Raw genomic sequence first — 18,745 nt, 5'->3', positions numbered from 1 at the left:
ACATGTTCATCATTATGTGCATCGCTAGCAGGTTCAGTAGGCTTAGGTGAGTCAAGCACATATTCCAGTTTCTCAACCCTGAGAACAATTCTCAAGTTTCGAAGCTAGTCAGGAAAATTAGGACCAGTCAACTTGTGAGCATCTAGTATACTCCGGAGTGATAGTGCAGAAGACATAACTAATATAGTAAATCTGTAAATGATGAACACATAACAACACTTAGCAAATATTCAATTTCATTTCAAGACACTATATGAATCGGGTCTTTATTCATAAGTGGCTCCCACTAGTTTATCTAATTTATACAACTCCTAAGTGAAAATTAAGCATTCATAATGCAAGTGGGAATAGGGATCCTACATTCCATCACACAACCTCGCCTGTAGCACGAAACGTCATGTGATGTTCAATAGGCAGACAACTCTTGTCAATTACATCTTATGTTATTCCCTAATAAAACTTTAGCCTCTTGAATAATTGAGTCACGGTTGTAGCACGACAAACTCAATATTATAAGTCAAGTCTAACCCAACATTTTGTACAATTGAATCAGTCTCCAAAGGCCTACGGTTGTAGCACGTAACGACCTTTAGATTCTAATTCAATGTACACATCTCTATGTAATAGACAAGTATTTCTTATTTCAAAATCAAAGCCCTCGGCTGTAGCACGAAACGACAATAATTTAAAAATAAGAACCACTTTCTACCATGTTGGAAGGCTATGACCGACACAAGCCCGTTGTGTCATTGGCCAATTACTACTTGATATTATTTAATTTTAGAGGGATTATATTATGTTACAATTATAATCATATTATAAAGAGATTCTTCCTTTTAAATTAAATATTTCAAATCAATAATCGATAATCAGATGATTCCCAGATTGGGGGGAGCATTGTCAAGAGGCGTCACTTAATACCCTTTTCTTACAGATAGAAATCTGCTTTTGACAGAATCATCCTTTCTCTCAATATTGAAAATTCATATTAATTACGTGTTTCATAAACACAAGAATCTCATGATTGTATTCATAATATTATTGTTAAGGCAAGAAACGATTCCTATTCTAGATTTTCTAGAGCACGCCTTATATTGATTTAAGTTCACCTAAATCTATCATCGCATGGTAAACATAGGCATATATCTCATATATAAAATTAAATAAACAAGTAAATGTAAAGTGCAATAAAGTAAATGTGTTTGGTTATGGCCCCATCCTATGTGATCTTTATCAAGCTCATGATAAAGATCAAGGTCAATCTAATATGATGATGGAAATAAATATAATTACTTATTACATAAGTCTTCTTCTTTGTTTAGACTTCTTGTATGCCTCGTCTTCTTCTTTGTATCACCTCTATTGGATAGCCTTCTTGAGTCTTCAATTACATTACATTGATTTAAAGTAAAACTAATCTAATGAACTTACAAGAATAACTCGAGTTACATTCGAGATTTATGATTACAAAGATTGACGACATGCAAGTCGTATTTAAAACCAAAACCAAAACCATTACACTAAGGTCGAAAGGCCATAACCATCCACCATGCTCATACAACACATAAAAGCATGTTAAAACACATAATCTGATCTTAACATATCATATTATCCATGATCTAATCATAAAAAAAATATGACAAAAATCAGAAAAATCAGAATCAAATCAGAAAAACAAGAATCACTGTTTACGGGCAGTAAACGACGTCAAACGCCTTACAGACGAGTCGTTGATAGATTAAGCTATCAATTTTGTTCAGACGCTCGTTTACCTATGGGATAGGGTATTCGTTTGCGTAAATCGGACACCAGACCCAGATTTCAGCAAATCTGCAGCAGCCAATTCAGAATCCGTATCTAATATGATTCTCATAATTAGAACAAACATAAATCATGTATATATCAGTATTTATACATATTATATAATCATCTTATGATTATACAACTCACATGAATATCATATATTCAAAACCATACATATATAAGCATATTATATCAACATCAAATCATGGCGAATCACGTACATGCTCATATATCGAAAATAGTTAAACACATAAACGAATTAAAGACTTTTCGCAAGTAGCTCTGATGCCATTGAAGGGTTTTTAGCACATAAATGCAACGAAAATGTAAATTTAAATCTTAAAAAAACCGAAACCCTCCGCAGGATCCATGCGAAAAATAATATTTAATTCGTAGTTCAGTATGTTTACCTTAAGAAGCTTTACATTAATGGAAAGATGGAGGTCTTTAATAGCGATCCAAGAATGATGAGCGGAGATCCCTAGCAGCTGCTCCTCAAGTGTGAAGCACTCCACCGGTATCCACCAAGAGATCAATGTAATGGAGGAGGAAGAGGTTGAGAGAATTAGTTGCATCCCTCTTGTTCTACTTTAGAATTAGGGTTAATTATTTTGGGTTGAGGCAAATAGGGTTTATAATAGTATATTTATAGGCAAAATTCTCAGCTAAAAATTTTCCATAAAATATTATTATTATTAACCCTTTAATTGATTATTCTTATTAACCAATTAACTAATAATTAAAACACCTTTTAATCATTAATCCCTTTTCTAAACACTTTAGAAAAATAATTCTCTCACTTGATTTAATTTCCAAAATTAAATTCTTAATTAATAATATTAAGAATTAATTAAATCTCATTTAATCAATTATTAAATCTGCTAATTAATTATTTATTTCACAAATAAATAATTACCAGCCATTATTACTTAATTCCTCCACCATTAAATCATTCTCTTTTATGGTGTGACCCTGTAGGTTCAATATTAAGCCGGTAGTAGATATAAATAATAATAAAACTATTTTATCATTATTTATATAAATTTTCTAATTCATTAAATATGATTAATTAATAAATTAATCATATTTATTCTACATCGTGAGGGATACTTCTCAGCATATCGCGACTATCCGGATAATACGAATTCACTACTTAGAATACCAAGAACCTATTCAGTGAGTAGTTATCGTACAATCAATTCCTTCTACCCTGCAATGTCACGATTAAATACAAGGCATGGAACTTGTGTCAAGCCTATCTTATTTAATCATTTGCTTTCCCATTCACTATGCTTAGTTCTATTTAATGTAAATTAGAAACTCCTTTCTAATTTCATTCACTCTGGCCAGAGATTCCTGAACTAGCATAAGTGGATCAGCATTGAATATTCTCTTCCTTCACTGGAAGGGGTAGATCCTTTATTGATCATACACTATCTTCGTGTACAAATTCCTATACCCAGTAGAGCCCTTATAATTGTCCCTAGAGACTAAGAACTAAACCAAAGCATAGTTCAGTGTACACAAGATGACTATGATGACCTCAAGTCTAAGGATACTTGTACAACTATCACTATATGAACAACTGCTAACACGTGAGTGAACTCCATCAGTTGTTCAGCTGTGTGAGTCATGTTCGGTGAACTTATTCTATAATAAGCACCTACATACTAGCTATAGTGTCACCACACAAATGTCTATGAGAACAGACATCCTTCATAATGAAGCAAGCATAGTATGTACCGATCTTTGTGGATTACTAATTACCAGTTAGTAATCCTACGACCAGGAAATATTTAAGTTTAGAGTTATCATCTTTTAGGTCTCATTATTATGATCTCATCATAATCCATAAAAAGCTTTACTATAAACTATGGTATATCTTATTTAAACACTTAAATAGATAAAGCCCGCAATAAAATCAAAAAAGTCTTTTATTAATATCAATGAAATCAAAACAGATTAAATAAAAGTTATTCCTAAATCATCATACATGATTGGACTTAGGACACATCTCTTTCACCATTTACTTTGAGTAGATCAAAATATCATCAATAAATATAATTACAAACTTGTCCAAATATTCCTTAAAAATTCGGTTCATCAAGTCCATAAATGCAACTGGGGCATTGCTCAATCCAAAAGACATTAATAAGAATTCAAACTGACCGTACCTTGTTCTGAAAGCTATCTTTGGTATATCTTCAGGTTTGATCTTCAATTGGTGATATCTGGACCTCAGAGCAATCTTAGAAAAATACTTAGCTCCTTTTAGCTGATCAAACAAATCATCGATTCGCGGTAATGGATACTTGTTCTTGATCGTAAGCTTATTAAATTCTCGATAGTCGATGCATAACCTGATGCTTCCATCTTTATTCTTAACAAATATTACTGATGCACCCCATGGGGATATACTGGGTCGAATTACTCCTTTTTCTAATAGTTCATGCAATTTTTTTGCTAGTTCCTTCATTTCAACTGGCGCCATTCTATACGGAGCTTTAGATACTGGTTCCTTTCCAGGTGCTAAGTCAATCGCAAACTCAATTTCTCTATCTGAAGGAAGTCCTGGTAATTCGTCTGGAAACACGTCTAGAAATTCATTTACTACAGGAATATCTTCCAGTTTTGCTGGCTCCTGAATTCTATATATCACATACGCAATGAAGTGCTCGCATCCTTGTTGTAATAACTTCTTGGCTTGAATTATCGTCAAGAACTTCTTTGCTTGCTCCTGGCCTTTAAACGTCACCACTTTCTCGTCTAGCGTCTTCAGGATTACTTTCTTATTACGACAGTCTATCTGAGCATCGTGCTTAGATAGCCAGTCCATTTATAGGATAACGTCAAATTCTCCTAACTTAAATGATATCAAGTCAACATCAAACTTATTTCCAGAAATCTCAATCTCACAGCTCTTACACACTTGGTTAACAGATACACATTCCTGATTTGCTAATTCTACCGTCATAATTTCACTTAGCAATTCAATTGGACAATTCAGATTATCAACAACATCTTGAGAAATAAATGATCGAGTTGCTCCCAAATCTACCATCACTTTAGCACTTAAAGAATTTACAGTAAGGGTACCTGCCACAACATCAGTGTCCATGATAACATCCTTCACAGACATGTCATAAACTCCACTCTGGGAGGTTCATTCACTGTTGGAGTAGCTCCCATGATTCGAAGTGTATTATTGACTGGAACTGGTGCTTTGCAATCCCTGGCTATGTGTCCTGGATTTCCGCACTTGAAACAAGTATACCCAATTGCTGGAACTTTACCTGCTTAATTCCTGGTAGGCTGCTTCTTGTTGACTGGCTCCCTGACTGGCTGATTACGGCACTCCCTTGAATAGTGCCCCCTCTTTTTGCATCTGTAGCAGACCACATTAAACTTGTTGCAAATTCCACCATGCTTCTTCCCGCAGACTTGGCAATCTGATATTGCTGGCCTCTGCTAGGTTGGCTGGTTCCCAGTGGCTGGACAGTTACCTTGTCCTCCGTTTCCTGAATTCAGCCTATTGAAATTCCTCCCGTGCTGGAACTTGCCCTTCCTCTAATTGAAATTTGGAAACTTCCCTACTTGAGACTGTCCTTCACTCCCTTCAAACTTCTTCTTCTTACTTTTCTTCTCTTTTGGAGACATTTCACTTTCTGTATCCGCGATCACATCTTTCTGCACAACTCCCGCATACGTGTCCAATTCAAATATGGCCACCTTCCCACAGATCCATGGCTTGAGTCCTTGCCGACACCTCTTAGCCTTCTTCCTATCATTGTCTACATAAGATGGCATAAACCTAGACAGTTTCTCAAACTTACTTTCATAATCTGCCACTGACATATTCCCCTGCTTAAGCTCCAGAAATTTCAATTCCATTTGGTCCTAGATAAACTGAGGGAAATACTTCTCTAAAAACGATTCCTTGAATCTCTCCCACATAAAAAAGCTATACCTTTCAACACCCTAACCATTTCCCACCAGTAGGTGGCTTCATTCTTCAAATAGTAACTTGCAAACTCAGTCTTTTGTTCCTCTCTCACCTTGACTAAGGCAAATGCCTTCTCAATCTCCTTCAACCAAACCCTTGCCTCAATAGGATCTACAAAACCTTTAAACTCTGGTGGATTCACCGCCTGAACGGTCTTAAAGGTTACCTGATGATTAGTATGTCTTTGCTGTTGTTGAGTCAGGTGGACTGTCTGTTGGGCCAAGATTTGAAGAATCTAAGCTACAGTTGGGTCTATGGGACCTGGATTCACATTCTGGTTATTGCTGTCTTGGGTATTATTGTTGTTGTTGGTTTCTTCATTTTGGTTGGTGGAACGGGTGTTTCTTCTAGGAGGCATTTTCCGTAAAGAATCAAATAATTTATTTAGCCTCTAAATTAAATCTTTTTTATAGAAAGATTTTGTAAAACAGAAATATCTCTTTTTGAAAACATTTCCAATTTTTGAACTAAGTAAATTGCATGCTTTTTTATAGAATGTAAACAGTTAAGGGAAAAAGGGTACATGTTATCACAAGAGTTTTATAACTGGTGCAGTAAGATAAAACAGATATGATAAAGTAAATGACAATACTGGAAAGGAAATGTACTGATATATATCAAACTTTGGTGGTACAAGCACGAAAGGTTTTATTAAGGAAAAGATACAACATGCCTATCCATTATTCAGCAAATCTTATTTATTTATATACCCATTGAAAGTCTGATAATACATATCACACATTATTATACATGTATCAGCTGTCACATCATCTCCATCGTCTAGCTTCAGGGAAACTCTGGTCCACCAAGCCTCTCCAAATCTTTCAATACCTCTCTGGCCCACCCCATAAGAGCATCTGGGGCTGCATACTCGCAAGTAGCTCCATGAAGTCTGGCCTTAATTACTCTCCGAGTCACCTGAATCTCATTCTGAAGTGCTCTCACATTCCTATCCATATCAATAGTTCTTAAAATATGCTGTAACTCCTGGATTTGTGCCAACAGGGCTTCTCATTCCAAAAGAAGAGCCTCATACCTCTGGTATAGAACAGGGTGTGAAGTAAACTGAAAAGATGCACCCGCAACTGAATGTCCAGTAGATTCAGAATCGACAGGTGGAGGTCCTCGAATATGTGGTCTCACACCTGGAGGTGGAATAGCTCGCATTGGTGCAACCGTCGCAATAGGTATTATAGCTAATACCGGCGGAAGAGCAGGACATGAATCAGATGATGATCTTCCGACTGAAGGCTCCGATTAATCAGATGATACCGAAATAAAGAATCTGCCATCGTTGTTATTTGAAAATCACAATGCTAGATAAGAATCTCGAATCTCGTCACAAATCATACTAAAACCTGCTATTTAGTCGCACTCAACCTCTCGACGTTCTATCTCTTTATTTTCTAATACTAATCTTAACCCTCTACCCATTCCCGACAATCTAGGCTTGTGGCAGTGATTTTAAACCTTAGCTCCGATACCAAACCTGTAGCGACCTTCAAACCCGGGTCAGAAGTTTGGGGTCTATAACACACACACACACACACACCATATTTAAACTTGTTTATGAATATAATAATGATATATATGCAATGACCCTACTTACCATAATCCACGGATCGATTCAGTTTAAAGTATGCCCACAAGCCACAACCTTATTTAAATTACAATCGTTCCAACATCATCTGCTAGCTTATTCCATCTCAACCTGGATACCTAGCTCGCACACTTGTCTCGGATCCTCGCTACCACCAGTTTCATTTTTCACTGGAAAAGAATATAAACAGATTTGCAAGAGTGAGCTAACTAGCTCAGCAAGTCATACTGACAGTCACTGAGATTAACAATAATTAATTGAGATGATTTAAGGAATCAAGTTTACTGATAAGCAATGGTTAGAATTGGATATTCACTTTTATTTTAAAAACCAAGGTTAGGCTGCTGAATAGTCACGCACTAACCCCGAGCAAGGCTCCCATCTTTGTTCTATATGCTGGATCCAAGGCACACATTGGCCTATTATGACCACGAATCTGGTCTGACCATGAATTTGGTCCATATTTAAAAACAATCCAATTCCAGAATAACAATATGATAAATAATGTAAATCAATAAGTTGAATTATAAACAACACTTATCTCGAAGCGTAGGGTGATTCAAGATTCCAAGAAAGTATAACAATGGAATCATAAAGGTTGGCTTTCAATCAAAGAAAGAATCAGAAAATAGAAGACCAAAGGTTCATGGGTTACAAGGATTGGTCTTCTGTTGAACAAGGCATAAGGGTTGGTATATCAAGCAATTAAGTATCAAGAATCAGTGTGTGGTATATATGTATTTTTGGAGTAGTATCGTATTGGTGTGGTTTGTATATGAGAATTCAATAATCAATGGTTTATGAAGAATCAGGCTTATGGCTCAAGATCAATAAGAATCAGGGTTTATGACTAAGTACTTCAAATTACTTGTAATATAAAATAAGAATTGTTTAGAATAGTTGTAACATAATGAAGAGAGTTCAAAATACTTGTAATATAATCAAGAAGAATACGAACACTTGCCTTGTCAATCCGCTTTTACTTTACTAACACTTGTCAGTTGGTTCCCACTCGTCAGTCACTTGCTTTCCTTTCTACGTCTCACCTCCTCTGTTAAACATCACATTTACTCATCAATACTCACTCTCATCTCGTTCTATTCGTTACAAGCTTCTAACTACCCTTCGTTTCACCCAAATCCGACGCACGAATTGAAAGTTATGAAGAAAACAGTCAAACAATGCATGTATCGTCATATTATGCAGCAATTACATCACATATAACACATAGCACATAAGATATTCGATCACAATAATTTTTCAAAGAAGTTTCCGGGTTAAAATGATTTTCCAAGTATTTAATATAAATTTTTGAACATTTTTCAGAATTAAAATGGAACTCTGAATCATTTTATAATTAAATAATAGGGTTAGAATACCCGATTCTGACTTTAAAATAATTTTATAATAATTATCGAGCCTTGAAAATAATTTATAATAATATTTTAAAGCTCGAAACTATTTTTCAGAATTTTTAAATCAAAACTAAATAATTAAATCTAATTATTAAATTAATTAAAATTAATTAATAACTAATTAAATTAATTAATCAATTAAAATTGAATTAATCTATTAAATAAAATAATTAAAACTAATTAAAATTAATTAATAAAATAAATCTGATTTATTTTTGAATAAATAAATAATTAAAACAATTTTTGGAATTTAAAATAATTAAATAAATATTTTTTCTGATTTTTAAAATAATAAAAATATCATTTTAAAAATAAACTAAATAGTAATCCATTTTTTGTAAAATTTTACAACTCCAGTGACTAAAGTGTAAAAACAGTTGTAAGAATTTGATTTAGCAAAATTTCGGATTAAAACCAGGTTAAGTCCCGGTTCACAGTCGACCCGAACGGGTCACCCCATTTGCTGAAGAACACCGGCTAGTTTGCAGAATCCGGTGGCCGAGGAGGTTTGCGGCGAGGCTAAATCCAGCCAAAACATGGACGATTCTTGCCTGTTTTTTACCCCAATTAATTTCCTACTGATCCGGAAACACAACCCGGTTCTTTTTGCTCTCAAAGACATTCCCGTTTATCTTCCCCCGGTTAAACCGCCATTATCGCCAGCGAAGCTTCGAGCTTTTCCGGCGATACTTTTCTGGCATCCAACACAGAAATCAAGCACATGACTGAACTTGTTTTATTACGATCTATTGATTGATACTGATCAATCGAACCCAGAATCCATGGAGTAAAAGTTCCCAATTCTAATTAAGAACATTCAAACATTTAAAACCCTAATTTCAGTTTCCCAGAATCAAACATCAATTTCTATATGTTGTTGAACTCCAAATTTGAAGTATAATATACCAAAATGACCAGAAAAAGATTATCTACACGATGAAATCATCAAATCATATCAACAACATCAAGAACAAATTTCCATAATTTAATCTTTAAATAATTCAAAATAAAACAATTAAATAAGAAAAATACCTTGATTCCTGCACAAAAATGGATGGTTGATTCAGAAAGGGTTTTTCGAGAGTTTCGATTTGATATATTGCACGCTTGAATCGGAGTTCGATAACGCCTTCGTTTGTGCGTTTGATTTTCAAGAACGTAACATTTTTAGGGTTTTTCTCTGTAAATTAATAGTTTTAACTGACTGATTGTGATTATACGACTAAAATAAAATAATAAAAGGGCTATATATATTTATGGAATATTGGTTCGTGTTGGATCATTTTGGATCGATAAATTAGTTGCATAGCCGCTAAGTAACTACAAAAACGATCCGATTTAATACCCATATTGGATAATTATCCAAACTGAACTTCTTATAAAACACTTTATACAAAAATAATGTAATATTATCCCGTCTTTTGAGAATACGGGTTTTATTGATATATCGAAATGATTATCGTATCGAAAATTATATGCCGGGACGCGTACGGGTCAAACTGTAATCCGGATTGAAAAAGTCAAAACACAGAAAATGTCTGTAATTACCAGATTAGGTTAGGAAGGAGTTTTCGGGTTGTAAAAACGTAAAAATGGTTGAGGTTGGACGATTCCCAGTAATTATTCAGTAAATAATTATTAAATCTATAATTCATTATAAAATCATATAATGTTCCACAAATTACCAGAAAAATATCACAATTATCTATATTTTATTCTGGACATAATAAAATTAACATACTCACATTTATCACATATAAACATCGAAATATCAATTTCAATCAACAGATAATTCACCAAAATCACATAATAATCATATAATAATCATTAATTGATAAAATAATTACACGCAATATCCCAGATATTACATCCTTCCCCCTTAAAAGGATTCTGTCCTCAGAATCTGCTAAGTAAACAACTAAGGGTACTTTTTTCGCATATCACTTTCTAGTTCCCAGGTTGACTCTTCAACCTTTGGATTTCTCCACAATACTCTAACTAACTTTACAACTTTATTCCTCAATATCTTTTCTCTCTTTTCTAGAATCTCTATTGGATTCTCTACATATGATAAATCTGCCTGAAGTTCTATCGGCTCATACTCGATTACATGCCTAGAATCTGGATTATATCTCTTAAGCATCGATACGTGAAAAACATTATGAATATGCTCCATGTGCGGGGGTAATGCCAATTCATATGCTACCTTGCAGACACGTTTCAAAATTTGAAAAGGTCTAACGTATCTAGGACTCAGCTTTCCTTTCTTTCCAAATCTTGACAATCCTATCCATGGTGACATTTTTTAATAACACCATATCTCCTACTTTGAATTCCATGTCTTTTTTTAATTGATCAGCGTATTTTCTTTGACGATCTTGTGTTGCAATTAAACTTTTATGGATGACTTCCACAACTTCTTTTGTCTGCTGTACCAATTCGGGTCCAAGTATCTTACATTCTCCGACTTTGTCCCAATATACTGGTGATCAAAATTTACGTCCATAAAGAGCTTCGTAGGGAGGTATTCCGATATTGGCGTGATAACTGATATTGTAAGCAAATTCCGCTAAGGGTAAATGCTCGCCCCAATTTCCTTTGAAATTAATGGCACACACACGTAACATATCTTTAATTGTTTGGATTATTCTCTCGCTTTGGCCGTCGGTCTGCGGATGATAAGCCGTACTCATGTTTAACTTGATTCCCAAACATTTTTGAAAACTTCTTCAGAATCTTGAATTGAATCGGGGGTCTCGATCAGATATAATAGACACAGGGACTCCGTGACGAACTACTATTTCTTTCAAATATATGTGAACCAGCTTATCCAGTGAAAATCTTTCATTGATAGGCAAGAAGTGAGCTGATTTGGTTAGTCTGTCCACTATAACCCAAATGGCATCGTGGTTCGCTTTCGTCCTTAGTAAGCCAACTATAAAATCCATAGCATTGTGCTCCCATTTCCATTCTGGAATCTCTAACGGTTGTAATAATCCGCTTGGTCTCTGGTGCTCTGCCTTAACTCTTTGAACATGTAATATTTGCTAACCCATTCTGCAATTTCTCTTTTCATGTCTGGCCACCAATAATTCTCTTTCAAATCTCTATACATATTCGTACTTCCGGGGTGGATTGAATACCTTGAGTTGTGAACTTCCTATAGAATTTCATTCTTCAATTCTGTTATTGGTGGATTCCAAATTCTGGAAGAAAATCTGAGAATACCTTGATCATCCTTTTGAGTGCATAATACTTCTCCAACCAAACGATTGATATCCTGATTCATTATTTCCTCTTGATATTTCTTTATCCTCTCTAGCAATTCTGGATAAAATGTCAAACTATACATATTTGCTTTATTAGGCTTACAAATCCTGACTTCCAATTTTAACTTTTGAAAATCCTTGTATAATTCTTTTGGTATTGTTAACACGTTCAGTCTTTCATTTATGCTTAACGCATCTGCCACTACATTCGCCTTTCCTGGATGATAGTTAATTGTGCAATCATAGTCCTTAATCAACTACAGCCATCTCCTATGTCTCATGTTAAGCTCTTTTCGCGTGAATATGTACTTCAAACTCTTATGATCCGTAAAAATTTCACATTTTTCTCCGTATAGATAATGTCTCCAAATCTTTAAGGCAAATACTATCGATGCTAGTTCCAACTCATGAGTAGGATACTTCTGCTCATGAGGTTTCACTTTTCTAGACGCATATGCAATGACTTTATCATGCTGCATCAAAACACAACCTAATCCCTTATGAGAAACATCCTATAGATTACGAAATTCCCTTGATCATCTGGAAGTGATAAAATAGGTGTCGTGATTAACCTCTTCTTTAATTCTTGAATAATTTCTTCGTACTTCTCGTTCCATATAAACTTCTCACTTTTCCTGGTAAGCTTTGTCAAAGGCGTCGCAATCTTCGAGAAATCTTGAACAAATTGTCGATAATATCCTGCTAATCCCAAAAAACTTCTCAGTTCTGTTGGTGTTTTTGGCCTTTCCCAATTCATATCGGCTTCAATCTTTGCTGGATCCATTTTGATTCCTTCATTACTTACGACATGCCCTAAGAATTGAACCTCTTGCAACCAAAACTCACACTTTGAAAACTTAGCATACAGCTTCTTTCTTAAAATTTCCAAAGATATCCTTAGATGCTCCGCATGATCTTCCGTTGACTTTGAGTAGATCAAAATATCATCGATAAATACAATTACAAACTTGTCCAAATATTCCTTAAAAATTCTATTCATCAAGTCCAGAAATGCAGCTGGGGCATTTGTCAATCCAAAAGACATTACTAAGAATTCAAAATGACCGTACCTTGTTCTAAAAGCTATCTTTGGTATATCATCAGGTTTGATCTTCAATTGGTGATATCCGGACCTCAGATCAATCTTAGAAAAATACTTAGCTCCTTTTAGCTGATCAAACAAATCATCGATTCACGGTAATGGATACTTGTTCTTGATCGTAAGCTTATTAAGTTCTAGATAGTCGATGCATAACCTCATGCTTTCATCTTTAAACTTAACAAATAGTACCGGTGCACCCCATGGGGATATACTGGGTCGAATAACTCATTTTTCTAATAGTTCTTGCAATTGTTTTGCTAGTTCCTTCATTTCAACTGGCGCCATTCTATACGGAGTTTTAGATACTGGTTCCGTTCCAGGTGCTAAGTCAATCGCAAACTCAATTTCTCTATCTGGAGGAAGTCCTGGTAATTCGTCTGGAAACACATCTGGAAACACGTCTAGAAATTTATTTACTACAAGAATGTCTTCCAGTTTTGCTGGCTCCTGAATTCTATTTATCACATACGCAATGAAGTGCTCGCATCCTTGTTGTAATAACTTCTTGACTTGAATTATCGTCAAGAACTTCTTTGCTTGCTCCTGGCCTTTAAACGTCACCACTTTCTCGTCTAGCATCTTCCAGATTACTTTCTTATTATGACAGTCTATCTGAGCATCGTGCTTAGATAGCCAGTCCATTCCTAGGATAATGTCAAATTCTCATAACTTAAATGGTATCAAGTCAGCATCAAACTTATTGCCAGAAATCTCAATCTCACAGCTCTTACACAATTGGTTAACAGTACACATTCCTGATTCTAATTCTAACGTTATAATTTCACTTAGCAATTCAATTAGACAATTCAGATTATCAACAAAAACTTGAGAAATAAATGATCGAGTTGCTCCTAAATCTACCAGCACTTTAGCACTTAAAGAATTTACAGTAAGGGTACCTGCCACAACATCAGTGTCCATGATAACATCCTTCACAGACATGTCATAAACTCTAGCTCTGGGAGGTTCATTCACTATTGGAGTAGCTCCCATGATTCGAAGTGTATTATTGACTGAAACTAGTGCTTTTCAATCCCTGGCTATGTGTCCTGGATTTCCGCACTTGAAACAGGTATACCCAATTGCTGGAACTTTACCTGCCTGATTCTTGGTAGGCAGCTCCTTGTTGACTGGCTCCCTGACTGGATAATTACGGCACTCCCTTGAATAATGCCCCTTCTGGTTGCATCTGTAGTAGACCACATTCAACTTATTGCAAATTCCACCATGCTTCTTCCCGCAGACTTGGCAATCTAGTATAGCTGGCCTCTGCTAAGTTGGATGGTTCCCAGTGGCTAAACGGTTACCTTGTCCTCCGTTTCCTATATTTTGCCTATTAAAATTCCTCTCGGGCTGGAACTTGCCTTTCCTCTAATTGAAATTTGGAAACTTCCCTACTTAAGACTATCCTTCACTCCCTTCAAACTTCCTCTTCTAACTTTCCTTCTCTTTCTGAGACATTTCACTTTTTGTCTCCGCGATCATAGCTTTCTGTATAACTCCTGCATACGTGTTCAATTCAAATATGGCCACCTTCCCACGGATCCATGGCTTGAGTCCTTGCTGAAACCTCTTAGCCTTCTTCCTATCAGTGTCCACATAGGATGGCATAAACCTAGACAGTTCCTCAAACTTACTTTCATAATCTGCCACTGACATATTCCCCTGCTCGAGCTCCAGAAATTTCAATTCCATTTGGTCCTGGACAAACTGAGGAAAATACTTCTCTAGAAACAATTCCTTGAATCTCTCCTATGTAACATCATCTATACCTTCCAACACCTTAACAGTTTCCCACCAGTAGGTGGCTTCATTCTTCAAATTGTAACTTGCAAACTCAGTCTTCTGTTCCTCTCTCACCTTGACTATGGTAAATGCCTTCTCAATCTCCTTCAACCAAACCCTTGCCTCAATAGGATCTACAGAACCTTTAAACTCTGGTGGATTCACTGCTTGAAAGGTCTTAAAGGTTACCCGTGGATTAGTCTGTCTTTGCTGTTGTTGATTCAGGTGGACTGTCTGTTGGGTCAAGGTCTGAAGAATCTGGGCTACGGTTGGATCTATGGGACCTGGATTCATATTCTGGTTATTGTTGTCTTGGGTATTGTTGTTGTTGTTGTTGGTTTCTTCATTTTGGTTGGTGGAACAGGTGTTTCTTCTAGGAGGCATTTTCTGTAAAGAATCAAACAATTTATTTAGCCTTTAAATCAAATCTTTTTTATAGAAAGATTTTGTAAAACAGAAATCTCTCTTTTTGAAAACATTTTCAATATTTGAACTAAGTAAATTGCATTCTTCTTTACAAAATGTAAACGGTTAAGGGAAAAAGGGTACATGTTATCACAAGAGTTTTATTACTAGTGCAGTAAGATAAAACTGATATGGTAAAGTAAATGACAATACTAGAAAGGAAAGGTACTGAAATATATCAAACTTTGGTGGTACAAGCACAAAAGGTTTTTATTAAGGATAAGGTACAACATGCCCATCCATTATTCAGCAAATCTTGTTTATTTATATACCCACCGAAAGTCTGATAATACATATCACACATTATTATACATATATTAGCTGTCACATCATCTCCATCGTTAAGCTTCAGGGAAACTCTGGTCCACCAAGCCTCTCCAAATCCTCCAATACCTCTCTGGCCCACCCCATAAGAGCATCCGGGGCTTCATACTCGTAAGTAGCTCCATGAATTCTGGCCTCAAGTACTCTCCGGATCACCAGAATCTCATTCCGAAGTGCTCTCACATTCCTATCCACATCAATAGTTTTTATAATATGCTGTAACTCCTGGATTTGTGCCAACAGGGCTTCTCATTCCAAAAGAAGTGCCTCATAACTCTGATATGGAATAGGGTGTGAAGTAAACTGAAAAGATGCACCCGCAACTAAATGTACAGTAGAGTCAGAATCAGCAGGTGGAGGTCCTCGAATAGGTGGTCTCACACCTGGAGGTGGAATAGCTCGCATTGGTGCAACCGTCGCAACAGGTATTACAGCTGATATCGGCGAAAGAGCATGACGTGGATCATATGACGATCTTCCGACTGAAGGCTCCGAATAATCAGACGATATCGAAATAAAGGAATCAGCCATCGCTGTTATATGAAAATCACGTTGCTAGATAAGAATCTCAAATCTCATCACAAATCATACTAAAACCTGCTATTTAGTCGCACTCAACCTCTCGATGTTCTATCTCTTTATTTTCTAATACTAATCTTAACCCTCTACCCATTCCCGACAATATAGGCTTGTGGTAGTGACTTTAAACCTTATCTCTGATACCAAACCTGTAGCGACCTCCAAATCCGGGTCAGAAGTTTGGGGTCTACAACACACACACCATATTTAAACTTGTTTATGAATATAACAATGATATATATGTAATGACCCTACTTACCATAATCCACGGATCGACTCAGTTTAAAGTATGCCCACAAGCCACAACCTTATTTATATTACAATCATTCCAAATCTCAGTTTATTTATCTTACAATGGAAGTAAACTTTATTACAATTATCAACACAAACTAAACCAACATCATCTGCTAGCTTATTCCATCTCAACCTGGATACCTAGCTCGCACACTTTTCTGGGGATCCTCGCTACCACCGGTTTCCTTTTTCACTGGAAAAGAATATAAATAGATTTACAAGAGTGAGCTAACTAGCTCAGCAAGTCATAATGACAGTCACTGAGATTAACAATGATCAATTGAGATGATATAAGGAATCAAGTTTACTGATAAGTAATGATTAGAATTGGATATTCACTTTTATTTTAAAAACCGAGGTTAGGTTGCTGAACAGTCACGCACTAACCCCGAGCAAGGCTCCCATCTTTGCTTTATATGTTGGATCCAAGGTACACATTGGCCTATTATGACCACGAATCTGGTCTGACCACGAATATGGTCCATATTTAAAAATAATCCAATTCCAGAATAATAATATGATAAACAATGTAAATCAATAAGCTGAATTATAAACAACACTTATCTCGAAGCGTAGGGTGATTCAAGATTCCAAGAAAGTATAAGAATGGAATCATAAAGGTTAGCTTTCAATCAAAGAAAGAATCAGAAAGTAGAAGACCAAGGGTTCAAGGGTTACAAGGATTGGTCTTCTGTTCAACAAGGCATAAGGGTTGGTATATCAAGCAATTCAGTATCAAGAATCAGTGTGTGGTATATATGTATTTTTGGAGTAGTATCATATAAGTGTGGTTTGTATATGAGAATTCAATAATCAATGGTTTATGAAGAATCAGGCTAATGGCTCAAGATCAATAAGAATCAGGGTTTATGACTAAGTACTTTAAAGTACTTGTAATATAAAATGAGAACTGTTTAGAATAGTTGTAACATAATGAAGAGAGTTCAATATACTTGTAATATAATCAAGAAGAATAGGAACACTTGCCTTGTCAATCCGCTTTTACTTTACTAACACTTGTCAGTTGGTTCGCACTTGTCAATGTAATATCTGGGATATATCGTGTAATTATTTTTGCTAATAAATAAATGTTATTTATGTCCAGTATTTTTTCTGTGAATTATTTGTTAAGTGATATATGTGTTTGGATGTTTAAAAATAATACCAAGTGAGTATTTTAATTTTTATATGTCCAAAATAAAATATAGATAATTGTCATATCTTCCTATTTATTTTTATGTTGATTTATGATTTTATAGGAAATATATGGATTTTATAAATTCTTTTTTTTCCGAATCCTTATAAACTATTTTATACAATTGGGAACCAGTCGACATCATCCGTTTTTACATTTTTATAACCCGAAACTCTTCCGGAAACTCCTTTCTAACCTAATTGCAATATTCCGAGCATTTTCCATGTTTTGACTTTTTCGATCCGGGATACGGTTTTTCCTGTGCGGGTCCCGGCGCAATATATTCGATACAAAATTTGTTTCAGTAAATTGATAAAACCCGCATTTTCGATAAACGGGATCTTTTTATTAAACTATTATAATTATCACCTCGTAATACGTGTAACCAGGCGTTGAGACCAAGACCGCAGTACAAATTTTACAGATTTGGATAATTATCTTAAAACCGGTACCGTTTTGGATCTGTTTTCACAAATAAACGTTATATTTTATATCCGATATGATCCAACGGGGTACCAATATTCCGTAAATATAAATAGCCAACACAATATTGTATTTTGTACAGATAGACATTATTATACAGTAAAAATAGATAATTATCCAGAGAAACGAGCCATGTTCTTCGTGTTCTTTGCAATCAAACAAGGGTTTGAAGACGTTATTGGAATCTGATGGAGGCGTATGAATAGTCAAAACGAAGCCCTCGACGAGACGATCGTATCCGTACCAAAATCTTTGAATAAGGGTATTTATTTTTCAATTTCATATTTTTCAGTTTTTAATTATTTAGACTTAAATTCGGTTTTTGATTTAAAGGAATTGTTTGATGATTTTGTTGGTTGATTATGATTGTAGAGGTTCTAAGGATCAGTTCCGTATATTATTTGCGTGATTTGGTTCAGTGAATAGTA

This window comes from Apium graveolens, chromosome 8 (genome assembly GCF_009905375.1).
Source record: "Apium graveolens cultivar Ventura chromosome 8, ASM990537v1, whole genome shotgun sequence".
Taxonomy (NCBI): domain Eukaryota; kingdom Viridiplantae; phylum Streptophyta; class Magnoliopsida; order Apiales; family Apiaceae; genus Apium; species Apium graveolens.
The sequence above is the reverse complement of the archived record's forward strand: the minus strand, read 5'-3'. Positions refer to the sequence as shown.